We start from the raw sequence: 16,065 nt of genomic DNA, 5'->3' as shown, positions 1-16,065 counted from the left end.
TCCCTTCCAAATCCCCCCAAGCACAACCCCCCCTATTCTTTTCCCAGCAGGGCCGCCATCAGGGGGGTACAGGCAGTACACCTGTAAGGATGGCAACCCACCCTTTTTTTTATATAATTTTTTTTTTCATTTCTTTTATTTTTTGTAAGGGGCCCAGGGGCTCAGATGTTAACCCCCCCCCCCTTTTTTTTATAACATTTTTTTTAATATTAATTTTTTATTTATTTATTTTTTATTTTTTATTAAAGGGCCCAGAGGTCCCCAGGGGCCCGGAGTGGCAACCCCCCCCCCCCTTTTTTTTTTTATAAAAAAAAAATGTAATTCGTTTTTCTTTATATATATATTTTTTTTTATTATTATTATTGATAAATTATTAAAGGGCCAAGAGGTCCCCATTGCCCCGGATGGCAACCCCCTTCTTTTTATTTAAAAAAAAAAATTCCTTGTAAGGGGTCCAGAGGTCCCCAGGGCAAACCCCCCCCCCCCCCCCGCGCTTCTCAATTCGCAGCGGAAGCACCCCCCCCCCCCGGTTCTCTGCCATGCCTGAAGCTGTGTAAGTGCACCATAATTCCTGATGCCCTGCCAGCACAAATCCTCTTCCCTTCCAAATCCCCCAAAGAACAACCCCCCCCCCCCAGCAGAATAGAAAAGGTTTTCTATTATGTATTTCTATTATTGCTGGATTCACACAATGTCTGTTGTATTTAGCCTGTATTGATGCATATGAAATAGCTGTGTTGCGACATCCATTTTTTTTAATGTGTTGTGTGCATTTTTTTTTTTATCATGTTGATGTTCAGTCTTTATTGTTCACAGCAGAAGCCACAATTCATTCTTCTTTCCTTTAAATTGTATCACATTGCACTGTGTTCAAATGCAGCATGTTCCATTTTCACAAGACGCAGATCAATGTAACGCGGCGGTGGGGTGCATGGATTTTGGCTTGTTATTGTAATGTATCTGTGTGGAGCAACCCGGCCCAATGCACCTAGTGTGAATTGCAGACCAAGTGTTTGCTCCCTCTAGTGGCATTTTTATAAACTGCTATATTTAATATACTAAGAAAAATATGGCAAGAGCGAGTATGTAAAAACATAATATAAATTACTTTATGGTCAATGTTTTATAATAATATGAACTTCCGGAAAATGCACTGCGCCGATCTATGTGTTCACTTCAATCATCCAAGGTGCATGGAAGAAAATTCCCATTTCTCCTCAATTGAAGTGAACTCAGCTACACTGAGCTAAGTGAACTTTCTGTCCTTTAAGTAAATCAGCTTACACTTTCCCTCAATGGCCGCAGATTGGAGGCGGCTGGAATGTGCGCCGAAGGGACTGGAAGCCGAACGATCCCATCACTGAGATCACTTCATGAGAAAGAAGAGAGAATTCTCTCTGCAACTGTTACCAGAGATCTAGGATTTACTATATCTTCCCTACACACCCCGGATTTACCCCCACTACTTACCCCAGATTTACCCCCCCACTCCACACCCGGATATACCCCCCACTCCATACCCCAGATTTACCCCCACTCCATACCCCAGATTTACCCCCCCACTAGACACCCTAAATTTACCCCCCCCCCCCCACGCCACACCACGGATTTACTACACCTTTACAACACAGCCCGGATTTACCCCCCAATACACACCCCAGAATCACCCCCCCCCCCCCACAGCCCAGATATACCCCCACTACACACCCCAGATTTACCCCCCACTCCACACCACGGATTTACTACACCTTCACTACACACCCCGGATTTAACCCCCACTTCACACCCCAGATTTACCCCCCCACTACACACCCCGGATTTCCCCCCCCCCCACTACACACCCCAGATTTACCCCCCACTACACAGCCCAGATTTACCCCCCACTACACACCCCAGATTTACCCCCCCACTACACACCCCGGATTTAGCCCCCCACTACACACCCCATAATTACACCCCTACTCCACACCCCGGATATTCCCCCCACTCCATACCCCAGATTTACCCCCCACTACACACCCCGGATTTACCCCCCTACTACACACCCCAGATTTACCCCCCACTACACACCCCAGATTTACCCCCCACTCCACACCACAGATTTACTACACCTTCACTACACAGCCCGGATTTACCCCCCAATACACATCCCAGAATCACCCCCCCCCCCCCCACAGCCTGGATATACCCCCCACTCTATACCCCAGATTTACCCCCCCACTACACACCCCAGATTTACCCCCCATTCTACACCACAGATTTACTACATCTTCACTACACACCCCGGATTTAACCCCCACTTCACACCCCGGATTTACCCCCCCACTACACACCCGGATTTACCCCCCACTACACACCCCGGATTTACCCCTCACTACACACCCCGGATTTAACCCCCACTTCACACCCCGGATTTACCCCCCAACTACACACCCCGGATTTACCCCCCACTACACACCCCGGATTTACCCCTCACTACACACCCCGAATTTAACCCCCACTTCACACCCCGGATTTACCCCCCCACACTACACACCCCGGATTTACCCCCCCACTACACACACCAGATTTACCCCCCATTCCACACCCCGGATTTAACCCACATTTCACACCCCGGATTTACTCCCAACTACACACCCCGGATTTACCTCACCCTTGCTCACTGTACACCCCAGATTATCCACCCCCCTTCACCAATACTGCACACCCTAAATTATCCTCCCTCCTCTTCACCAATACTGCACACCCCAGATAATCATCTTCCCTCCTTCACCAATACTGTACACCCCAGATTATGCTCCCTCCTTCACCAATACTGCACACCCCACATTATCCTCCCTCCTTCACCAATACTGTACACCCCAGATTATCCTCCCTCCTTCACCAATACTGTACACCCCAGATAATCATCTTCCTTCCTTCACCAATACTGTACACCCCAGATTATCCTCCCTCCTTCACCAATACTGCACACCCCAGATTATCCTCCCTCCTTCACCAATACTGTACATCCCAGATTATCCTCCCTCCTTCACCAATACTGTACACCCCAGAATATCTTCTCTCCTTCACCAATACTGCACACCCCAGATTATCCTCCCTCCTTCACCAATACTGTACATCCCAGATTATCCTCCCTCCTTCACCAATACTGCACACCCCAGAATATCTTCTCTCCTTCACCAATACTGCACACCCCAGATTATCCTCCCTCCTTCACCAATACTGTACATCCCAGATTATCCTCCCTCCTTCACCAATACTGCACACCCCAGATTATCTTCTCTCCTTCACCAATACTGTACACCCCAGATTATCCTCCCTCCTTCACCAATACTGTACATCCCAGATTATCCTCCCTCCTTCACCAATACTGCACACCCCAGATTATCATCTTCCCTCCTTCACCAATACTGTACACCCCAGATTATCATCTTCCCTCCTTCACCAATACTGTACACCCCAGATTATCCTCCCTCCTTCACCAATACTGCACACCCCAGAATATCTTCTCTCCTTCACCAATACTGTACATCCCAGATTATCCTCCCTCCTTCACCAATACTGCACACCCCATATTATCTTTACCCCTTTCGACAATACTGCACACCCCAGATTAACCTCCCTCCCCTTCATCAATCCTGCACACCCCAGATTTCTTTCCCCCTTCACCAATGATGCACTCCCCAGATCATCCTCCCTCCTTCACCAAGACTGTACACCCCAGATTTTCCTTCCCCCTTCCCCAATACTGCACACCCCAGAACATCTTCTCTCCTTCACCAATACTGCACACCCCAGATTATCCTCCCTCCTTCACCAATAATGCACACCCCACATTATCCTTTACCCCCAAGATTTATCTCAGGGTCCCCTTACTGCACACTGAAGATTCACATCATATACCCCGCTACACCTCACATTATCCCCCCCCCCCCCCCAGAGTTACCCCACTGTCCCTTCACTGAATATTGCAGATTTACCTAATTCCCCCCCTGTCCCCCCAACATCTGTACACCTCAGATTATCATCACCCCCACATTTACCTCACTCCCTCCGTCCTCATTTACACGCCCCAGACTTTTACCCCACCACACTCACACACAGGTTTCACTCAACCAATAGCGCCAATACTTGTGGTTTGACTAGATATGGGAAGGCCTGTATAAAAATCTGGAAAAATTGGGAAAATTTTTTTTCCTGTTTTTTTAGAGCCTTTTTTGTTTGTTTGTTTTTTTGCAGGAAAAATTGGAGAAAAAAAAGTGTGGAATTCATTCTTTTACAATGATACATAATATATATGACATAGTATTTGAACTATATAACATGAAGACCTTGATGAAAGATTTCTGCGATTTTTTTGTAAAGTCGTAAATTATTGCAAGTTCTCTCAGCTGAAGACAAGCAAATCCTGGAATACAATTCAAGTAACACTGTCTTCTCAATGCAGTTCTCAAACAAGAGAAATATGCATTTCTACCACTAAGGCAGGGGAAAGGCTCCAGTTTAGTTTGCTTGTGGGCTCCATCTTCTATCTCCTACAGTTGAGTGATTGTTGGAATACAGTAGGGAGGAGCTCCTCCCAAGACCTCTTGCGCTCTAGATCTCGTGTCACCTCATCCCGTGCTGGTCTCCAGGACTTCTACCGAGCCTCTCCGGACCTCTGGAATACTCGACCCCAATTTATCCGACTATCTCCTACTTTGTCCACTTTCAGACGATCCCCTCATTGTACACCCCACATTTACCTCACTGTCAACTCGCTGCACACCCCACATTTACCTCACTGTCCCCTCACTGTACACCCTACATTTACCTCACTGCCCCCTCATTGTACACCCCACATTTACCTTACTGCCCCCTCGCTGTACACCCCACTTTTACCTCACTGTCCCCTCATTGTACACCCCACATTTACCTCACTATCCCCTCATCGTACACCCCATATTTAACTCACTGTCCCCTTGCTGCATGCCTCACATTTACTTCACGGTCCCCTCACTGTACACCACACATTTACCTCACTGTCCCCTCACTGTACACCCTACATTTACCTCACTGATCCCTCGCTGCACACCCCACATTTACTTTACTGTCCCCCCACCGTATACACCCTACATTTACCTCACTGATCCCTCACTGTGCACCCTGGCCCATATTCTCTATTCTCAGTGAAGTTACGATGGAGTATCTCAGGATACTCCATCGTAACTCCCTTTTTTGGCCCGTGTATCTATGCTCCTGATTCTTAGAATCATTTTCACATAGATACACTTAAGATCCGCCATCTGTAAGTCACTTACACTGGCGGATCTTAAATGTAATGACGCCGGCCGCCGCTAGATGGCATTTACGTGAAGGACTCATTTGCGTATGCAAATGATCCTTCTACGCCGATTCCCGAACGAGTTCGCGTCGCGTAACCGTCGCGAACGTCGTTTGCGTAAGCGGAAATTTAGTCCTGCTATATGAGGATTAAATTTCCGCCAGTCCCACGTAGGCCATGTTACGGATGGCGTCGGGTCCGCGTCGTGTTTTTTCGTCGGGTACGGCGTTTCCGTAAGTCGTTCTTGAATACGACTTTACGTCAATGACGCACACGTCGGCGTCATTGACGTTTTCCGCCGAGAACTGGAGCATGCGCACTGGGCTTTTTGAAGCCCGGCGCATGCGCAGTTCATTAGAATCGGGGGCGCGCTTAATTTGAATACAAGCCGCCCCCTTGGAGATCCGCCAGGCTACGCCGGGGCATTTACACTCCGCCGTCCCAACTTACGGAGCAAGTGTTTGGGGAATACAACACTTGCTCCTGTAAGTTGGGACAGCGGAGTGTAAGTGCCTTAAGCGCAGCCCGCGGATTTTTAGAGAGAATATGGGCCCCTGTGTTTATTTCACTGTCCCCTCGCTGCACACCCCACATTTACCTCACTGATCCCTCATTGTGCGCCCCCCCCATTTTCTTCACTGTGCACCCCACATTTACCTCACTGTACCCTCACTGTACACCCCACATTTACTACACTGTCCCCTCACTGCACACCCAACATTTATTTCACTGTCCCCTCACTGTGCACCCCACATTTAGTTCACTGTCCCCTCACTGTGCACCCCACATTTACCTCACGGTACTTCCCACATTTACTTCACTGTCCCCTCACTGTACACCCCACATTTACCTCACTGTACCCTCACTGTACACCCCACATTTACCTCACTGTGCACCCCACATTTACCTCAATGTACACCCTCACTGTACACCCCACATTTACTTTACTGTCCCCTTACTGCACACCCCACATTTAGTTCACTGTCCCATCACTGTGCACCCCACATTTACCTCACTGTGCACCCCACATTTACCTCACTATACACCCCACATTTACCTCACTGTACACCCTACATTTACCTCACTTATCTCTCACTGTGCACCCCACATTTACCTCACTGTCCCCTCACTGTGCACCCCACATTTACCTCACTGTACAACCTCACTGTGCACCCCACATTTACCTCACTGTGCACCCCACATTTACCTCACTGTCCCCTCACTGTGCACCCCACATTTACCTCACTGTACCACCTCACTGTGCACCCCACATTTACCTCACTGTACACCCTCACTGTGCACCCCACATATACCCCTCTCCCCCTCAGTACATCAGAGATCTCTCTGACTCTCCCCAGTCATATTGCAGGGTATCCCCCTGTCTATAGATTGTGCACAGCACACACTCCATGCGTCCTGACATTCTATCAGCTCAGGGTGCTGAGCTCCTCACACAGCAGATATGAACGCCTTTCATTCAGCCAGACTTTGATCAATCCTTCAATCTGCAGTTCTGCAAAAACAAAAAAAAAACAGAAATCACTTTTTCCTCGTTAGGCTCCTGACAGCCCCTCGTACCCATTTCTCTGTGTCGTCGCATGCCTAACCTGCATCCAATCAGAGCCCTGCACACCCCAGCCCTCCCCGGCCATTCAGATTTAAATGCAAGGATGTGCATTGTTCTTCTCAGACATGAAACAATCTGGGGAGGCTTAAGCAACGTTCTCAGTCATTCTCTCCTCCGAGCCCTTTTCACGGTTTAAGGTGGCGCAGCGACTGGGGCTGGCCGTCCTCGGCAAAGCGTCAGCCGATTCAGAAGGACTCCTTAAGAAGTGTCGCTGTACGTCGCTCGGGCTCAGCTGCACCGAAAAGGGGGCTGAAGGGGATGGAGTGACTTCGGGGACGATGCTATGCGGTCGCTGCTTGTGTAAAGGGCTAGCCAGAGCCGGTCGCCGTTGAATCACACGAAGAAATTTTTTTTGGGTTTCCCCACCATCTGTCCTGTGTCTCCGAAACGCTGGGGAGAAAATGAACCAGCCTCCGTCAGCTAGGTAGGATCGCATGCTTCATGCTATCCCTAGAGCTCCAGCCGGAAGGGACCAGGAGGTGTAGATTGCAAGCTCTGCAGGACAGGCGACTCCAAGGCAACGCGATGCTGCTATTTTTTTTTTTTCCGTCGTATGCCCTTCGTGTCTTTATTCTTCACATAGGTAGTATCCTTACTGCTAGGATGCTGCTGTGCAAAAATCTTTAACGGCAACCCTGAGGTCTGGATGAACCGATTTAGATTGCAAGCCAGCAAGCCGGAGCGTATTGGTATGATGGAATGCCGCTTGCTTTACTGGAAGTGACTACGGCGTTACATTGTTACATACATGCAGCATATTGATTCTGTATATAGAGAGCTGAGATAGCCTACAGCATTGTGAAGAGGGTATAGAGTCATTTACCTCGTACCAGCAGAGCTCACAATCTAATGCCCCCCCGACACAGTCACATGTATGTCTATATCAATTGATAAAGATCTGACATAGTCTGCATCATTTTATAAAGTACATAATATTACCACTTGCATGTGCCATGGTGGCTGCCTAGGGAAGGGTACATAGTGTCTTATACTATGTCTATATTGATTGATTAGGATCTAATAGAGTCTTTTACCATGGTCCCTGCACCAGCAGAGCTTACAATCTAATGCCCCAGAACCTATCGCATTTACAGATATGTCTATATTGATTGATTAGGATCTAATAGAGTATTTTACCAATCGTCCCTGCACCAGCAAAGCTTACAATCTAATGCCACAGAACCGATCGCATTTACAGATATGTCTATATTGATTGATTAGGATCTAATAGAGTATTTTACCATGGTCCCTGCACCGGCGGAGCTTACAATCTAATGCCCCAGAAACAATCGCATTTACGTATATGGTTGTATTGGTTGATAAGGATCTCGTAGAATCTGCTACAGTCCTATACTATGGTCCCTGCACCAGCAGAGCTTACAATCTAATGCCCCAGAACCAATCGCATTTACAGATGTCTATATTGATTGATTAGGATCTAATAGAGTATTTTACTATGGTCCCTGCACCAGCGGAGCTTACAATCTAATGCCCCAGAACCAATCGCATTTACAGATATGTCTATATTGATTGATTAGGATCTAATAGAGTATTTTACCAATCGTCCCTGCACCAGCAGAGCTTACAATCGAATTTTGCAGAATCAATCGCATTTACAGATATGTCTATATTGATTGATTAGGATCTAATAGAGTATTTTACCAATCGTCCCTGCACCAGCAGAGCTTACAATCTGATGCCCCAGAACCAATCGCATTTACAGATATATCTATATTGATTAAAAAGGACCTCATAGGATCTGATAGAGTCTTTAACCACATTCCGTGTGCCAGCAGAGCTTACAATCTGGTTATGGGGCATTAGATTGTAAGCTCTGCTGGTGCAGGGACCATGGTAAAATACTCTATTAGATCCTAATCAATCAATATAGACATATCTGTAAATGCGATTGGTTCTGGGGCATTAATCGCATATACAGATATGTCTATATTGATTGATTGATTAGGATCTAATAGAGTATTTTACCATGGTCCCTGCACCGGCAGAGCTTACAATCTAATGCCCCAGACACAATCGCATTTACAGATATGTCTATATTGATTAATAAGGATCTCATAGGATCTAATGGTCTTTTACCATGGTCCCTGCGCAGCAGAGCTTACAATCTAATGCCCCAGAACCAATCGCATTTACAGATATGTCTATATTGATTGATTAGGATCTCATAAAGTATTTTACCATGGTCCCTGCACCAGCAGAGCTTACAATCTAATGCCCCAGAACCGATCGCAATTTACAGATATGTCTATATTGATTAAGACCTCATAGGATCCAATAGAGTATTTTACCATGGTCCCTGCGCCAGCAGAGCTTACAATCAAATTTTGCAGAATCAATCGCATTTACAGATATGTCTATATTGATTAATAAGGATCTTGTTGTACTATGGTCCCTGCACCAGCAGAGCTCACAATTTAATGTCCCAGAATCAATCACATTTACAGATATGTCAATATTGATTAATAAGGATCTCATAGGATCTAATAGAGTCTTTAACCACATTCCGTGTGCAAGCAGAGCTTACAATCTAATGCCCCAGAACCAATCACATTTACAGATATGTCTATATTAATTGATTAGGATCTCATAGAGTATTTTATCATGGTCCCTGCACCAGCAGAGCTTACAATCTAATGCCCCAGAAACAATCGCATTTACATATATGGTTGTATTGATTGATAAGGATCTCGTAGAATCTGCTACAGTCTTATACTATGGTCCCTGCACCAGCAGAGCTTACAATCTAATGCCCGAGAACCAATCGCATTTACAGATATGTCAATATTGATTAATAATGATCTCATAGGATCTAATAGAGTCGTTAACCACATTCCGTGTGCCAGCAGAGCTTACAATCTAATGCCCCAGAACCAATCGCATTTACAGATATATCTATATTGATTGATTGATTAGGATCTAATAGAGTATTTTACCATGGTCCCTGCACCAGCAGGGCTTACAATCTAATGCCACAGAACCAATCACATTTACAGATAAGTCTATATTGATTGCTTAGGATCTAATAGAGTATTTTACCAATCGTCCCTGCACCAGCAGAGCTTACGATCTAATGCCACAGAACCAATCACATTTACAGATAAGTCTATATTGATTGCTTAGGATCTAATAGAGTATTTTACCATGGTCCCTGCACCAGCAGAGCTTACAATCGAATTTCGCAGAATCAATCGCATTTACAGATATGTCTATATTGATTGATAAGGATATTGTTGTACTATGGTCCCTGCACCAACAGAGCTCATAATCTAATGCCCCCGAATCAATCACATTTACAGATATGTCAATATTGATTAATAAGAATCTCATAGGATCTAATAGAGTCGTTAACCACATTCCATGTGCCAGCAGAGCTTACAATCTAATGCCCCAGAACCAATCGCATTTACAGATATGTCTATATTGATTGATTAGGAACTAATAGAGTCTTTTACCATGGTCCCTGCACCAGCAGAGCTTACAATCTAATGCCCCAGAACCAATCATATTTACAGATATGTCTATATTGATTGATAGGGATCTCATAGGATCTAATAGTCTTTTACCACAGTCACTGCACCAGCAGAACTCACAGTCTAATGCCCCAGAACCAATCACATTTATGTCTATATCAATTGATTAAGATCTGACATAATGTGCATCATTTTATAAAAGACAATATATATATTACCACTTGCATGTGCCATGATGGCTGCCTAGGGAAGGGTATATTGAGTCATCCACTTCGGTGCCTGCACCAGCGGAGCTTACAATCTAATGCCACAGAAACAATCACATTTACGTATTTGGTTGTATTGATTAATAAGGATCTCATAGAATCTAACAGTCTTTTAGCATGGTACCTGCACCATCAGAGCTAACCATTTAATGCCCCAGAACCAATCATATTTACAGATATGTCTATATTGATTGATACGGTAACGGATCTCATATGATCTAATGGAGTCTTTTACCATGGTACCTGCACCAGCAGAGCTTACAATCTAATGCCCCTGACACAGTCACATGTATGTCTATATCAATTGATAAAGATCTGACATAGTCTGCATCATTTTATAAAGTACATAGTATATATTACCACTTGCATGTGCCATGGTGGCTGCCTTGGGAAGGGTTCATTGAGTCTTATACTATGGTCCCTGAACCAGCGAAGCTTACAATCTAATGCCCCAGAACCAATCGCATTTACAGATATGTCTATATTTATTGATAAAGATCTTGTAGGATCTAAGAGTCTTTTACCATGGTCCCTGCACCAGGAGAGCTTACAATCTAATGCCCCAGAACCAACTGCAATTACAGATATGTCTACTGTATATTGATTGATGAGGATCTCATAGGATCTAATTGAGTCTTTTACCATGGTACCTGCACCAGCAGAGCTTACAATCTAATGCCACAGACACAGTCACATTTATGTCTATATTGATCGATAAGGATATGACCGAGTCTGCATTGTGATATAAAGTACATAGTACATATTATCATTTGCATGTGCCATGGTGGCTGCATTGGAAAGGGTACATTGGGGGTTATTTACGAAAGGCAAAACCACTTTGCACTGAAAGTACACTTGGAAGTGCAGTCACTGTAGATCTGAGGGGAAGCTCTGCTGATTTTATCATCCAATCGTGTGCAAGCTAAAAAAAAAAATGTTTCATTTTCCTTGCATGCCCCCCCCAGATTTACAGGGACTGAACTTCCAAGTGCACTTTCAGTGCAATTTCAGGTGCACTTTGCAATTGTAGGGGCAGATCCACAGAGAGAATACGCCGGCGTATCTACTGATACGCCGGCGTACTTTCAAATTTCCCGCGTCGTATCGTTGTTTTGACTCCTCAAACCAAGATACGACGGCATCTGGGTTAGATCCGACAGGCGTACGAAGACTTCGTACGCCTTCGGATCCAAGATGCAATTCTTCGGCGTCCGCTGGGTGGCGTTCCTGTCGTTTTCCGCTTCGAGTATGCAAATTAGCTATTTCCGACGATCCAGGAACGTACGAGCGGCCGGCGCATTCCTTTTATGTCGTCTCTAGTCGGCTTTTTTCGGCGTATAGTTAAAGCTGCTATTTGGTGGCGTACGCAATGTTAAGTATGGCCGTCGTTCCCGCGTATAATTTAAAACATTTTTTTTTGTTTGCGGAAGTCGTTGGGGCTGGACGTAATTTACTTCCACGTCAAAACCAATGACGTCCTTGCGACGTCATTTAGCGCAATGCACGGCGGGAAATTTAGGGACGGCGCATGCGCAGTTCGTTCGGCGCGGGGACGCGCTTTATTTAAATGAAACACGCCCCCTACTCGCCGCATTTAAATTGCACGCCATTACGCCGCGAGAGATAGACTACGCGGCCATAAATTATGGCGCGGATTCGTTGAAGATTCAAACCAACTAAAAGTTAGTTACAGCGGCGTAGCGTATATTAGATACGCTGCGTCCAGCGCAGGTGTATGTGGATCTGCCCCGTAGTTTGCACTTGTAGTGCAATGTGGATTTGCCTTTCGTAAATAACACTCATTGAGTCATTCATCTTAGCCCTTGCACCAGGGGAGCTTGCAATTTAATGCCCCGCACACAGTTATATTTATAGTTATATATGCCTTTATCTATTGATAGGGATCTGGGAAGAGGTACATGTATCTATTGATAGGGATCTGGGAAGAAATACATTTATCTATTGATAGGGATCTGGGAAGAAGTACATTTATCTATTGATAGGGATCTGGGAAGAGGTACATTTATCTATTGATAGGGATCTGGGAAGAAGTACATTTATCTATTGATAGGGATCTGGGAAGAAGTACATTTATCTATTGATAGGGATCTGGGAAGAAGTACATTTATCTATTGATAGGGATCTGGGAAGAAGTACAGTTATCTATTGATAGGGATCTGGGAAGAAGTACATTTATCTATTGATAGGGATCTGGGAAGAGGTACATTTATCTATTGATAGGGATCTGGGAAGAGGTACATTTATCTATTGATAGGGATCTGGGAAGAAGTACATTTATCTATTGATAGGGATCTGGGAAGAAGTACATTTATCTATTGATAGGGATCTGGGAAGAAGTACATTTATCTATTGATAGGGATCTGGGAAGAAGTACATTTATCTATTGATAGGGATCTGGGAAGAAGTACAGTTATCTATTGATAGGGATCTGGGAAGAAGTACATTTATCTATTGATAGGGATCTGGGAAGAGGTACATTTATCTATTGATAGGGATCTGGGAAGAGGTACATTTATCTATTGATAGGGATCTGGGAAGAAGTACATTTATCTATTGATAGGGATCTGGGAAGAAGTACATTTATCTATTGATAGGGATCTGGGAAGAAGTACATTTATCTATTGATAGGGATCTGGGAAGAGGTACATTTATCTATTGATAGGGATCTGGGAAGAAGTACATTTATCTATTGATAGGGATCTGGGAAGAAGTACATTTATCTATTGATAGGATCTGGGAAGAAATACATTTATCTATTGATAGGGATCTGGGAAGAAGTACATTTATCTATTGATAGGGATCTGGGAAGAGGTACATTTATCTATTGATAGGGATCTGGGAAGAAGTACATTTATCTATTGATAGGGATCTGGGAAGAAGTACATTTATCTATTGATAGGGATCTGGGAAGAAGTACAGTTATCTATTGATAGGGATCTGGGAAGAAATACATTTATCTATTGATAGGGATCTGGGAAGAAGTACATTTATCTATTGATAATGATCTGGGAAGAAGTACATTTATCTATTGATAGGGATCTGGGAAGAAGTACAGTTATCTATTGATAGGGATCTGGGAAGAAATACATTTATCTATTGATAGGGATCTGGGAAGAAGTACATTTATCTATTGATAGGGATCTGGAAAGAGGTACATTTATCTATTGATAGGGATCTGGGAAGAAGTACATTTATCTATTGATAGGGATCTGGGAAGGGTACATTTATCTATTGATAGGGATCTGGGAAGAGGTACATTTATCTATTGATAGGATCTGGGAAGAAGTACATTTATCTATTGATAGGGATCTGGGAAGAGGTACATTTATCTATTGATAGGGATCTGGGAAGAAGTACATTTATCTATTGATAGGGATCTGGGAAGAGGTACATTTATCTATTGATAGGGATCTGGGAAGAAGTACATTTATCTATTGATAGGGATCTGGGAAGAAGTACAGTTATCTATTGATAGGGATCTGGGAAGAAGTACATTTATCTATTGATAGGGATCTGGGAAGAAATACATTTATCTATTGATAGGATCTGGGAAGAAGTACATTTATCTATTGATAGGGATCTGGGAAGAAGTACATTTATCTATTGATAGGGATCTGGGAAGAAATACATTTATCTATTGATAGGATCTGGGAAGAAGTACATTTATCTATTGATAGGGATCTGGGAAGAGGTACATTTATCTATTGATAGGGATCTGGGAAGAAGTACATTTATCTATTGATAGGGATCTGGGAAGAAGTACATTTATCTATTGATAGGGATCTGGGAAGAAGTACATTTATCTATTGATAGGGATCTGGGAAGAAGTACAGTTATCTATTGATAGGGATCTGGAAAGAAGTACATTTATCTATTGATAGGGATCTGGGAAGAAGTACATTTATCTATTGATAGGGATCTGGGAAGAAGTACATTTATCTATTGATAGGGATCTGGGAAGGGTACATTTATCTATTGATAGGGATCTGGGAAGAGGTACATTTATCTATTGATAGGGATCTGGGAAGAAGTACATTTATCTATTGATAGGGATCTGGGAAGAGGTACATTTATCTATTGATAGGGATCTGGGAAGAAGTACATTTATCTATTGATAGGGATCTGGGAAGAAGTACAGTTATCTATTGATAGGGATCTGGGAAGAAGTACATTTATCTATTGATAGGGATCTGGGAAGAAATACATTTATCTATTGATAGGATCTGGGAAGAAGTACATTTATCTATTGATAGGGATCTGGGAAGAAGTACATTTATCTATTGATAGGGATCTGGGAAGAAATACATTTATCTATTGATAGGGATCTGGGAAGAAGTACATTTATCTATTGATAGGATCTGGGAAGAAGTACATTTATCTATTGATAGGGATCTGGGAAGAGGTACATTTATCTATTGATAGGGATCTGGGAAGAAGTACATTTATCTATTGATAGGGATCTGGGAAGAAGTACATTTATCTATTGATAGGGATCTGGGAAGAAGTACATTTATCTATTGATAGGGATCTGGAAAGAAGTACATTTATCTATTGATAGGGATCTGGGAAGAAGTACATTTATCTATTGATAGGGATCTGGGAAGAAGTACATTTATCTATTGATAGGGATCTGGGAAGAAGTACATTTATCTATTGATAGGATCTGGGAAGAAGTACATTTATCTATTGATAGGGATCTGGGAAGGTTACATTGATTCCTTCATCTCTGTCCCTGCACCAGGGGAGCTTGCAATCTAATGCCCCACACACAGTTACATTTATGCATATCTCTGTATCTATTGTATTGTCTATGTATAACCTGCATCATTTTATAGAGTATATATAACCTTTTATATATGCCTTGGTGGCTGCACTGAGATGGGTACATTGAGTCATTCACCTTGATCCCTGAAACAGCAGAGCTTGCATTCTAATGCCCCAGAAACAAATGCATTCATGTAGAGGTCTATATTGATCAATAAGGATCTGATAGAATCTGCATCATTTTATAAAGTACATCTAACCTTTTAAAGTGCATGTGCCTCGGTGGCTGCAATGAAAGGGTTGCATTGGGTCCTTCACCTCAGTCCCTGAACCAGCAGAGCTTACAATCTGATTCCCTGGACAGTCACATTTATGTTAAAGTCTGTATTGATTGATAAGGATCGGATAGAATCGGCATCATTTTTTGAAAAGTACATATAATCCTTTACCTGTGGCTGCATTGGGGAGGGTACATTGAGTCATTTGCTTTTGGTCCCTGCACCAGCGGAGCTTACAATCTAATACCTCAACCACATTTACATTTGAATGTATATCTATGTCTATATCATT

General features: G+C 43.6%; 1 protein-coding gene across 1 annotated transcript in view; it reads left to right on the top strand.

Moving 5' to 3' along the window:
• Positions 1-6,996: 6,996 nt before the first annotated feature.
• The window catches only part of LOC120928032 (galactosylgalactosylxylosylprotein 3-beta-glucuronosyltransferase 1-like), a 212,189-nt gene continuing 203,120 nt past the window's right edge, over positions 6,997-16,065 (top strand). Inside the window, exon 1 of the mRNA XM_040339104.1 lies at positions 6,997-7,377. The gene's annotated coding sequence lies outside the window, so the exon portion shown is untranslated. The remainder of the gene's footprint in view (positions 7,378-16,065) is intronic.

Source organism: Rana temporaria, chromosome 2 (genome assembly GCF_905171775.1).
Source record: "Rana temporaria chromosome 2, aRanTem1.1, whole genome shotgun sequence".
Classification (NCBI taxonomy): domain Eukaryota; kingdom Metazoa; phylum Chordata; class Amphibia; order Anura; family Ranidae; genus Rana; species Rana temporaria.
Note: the sequence above shows the minus strand (reverse complement) of the source record. Positions and strands in the feature narration are given on the sequence as shown.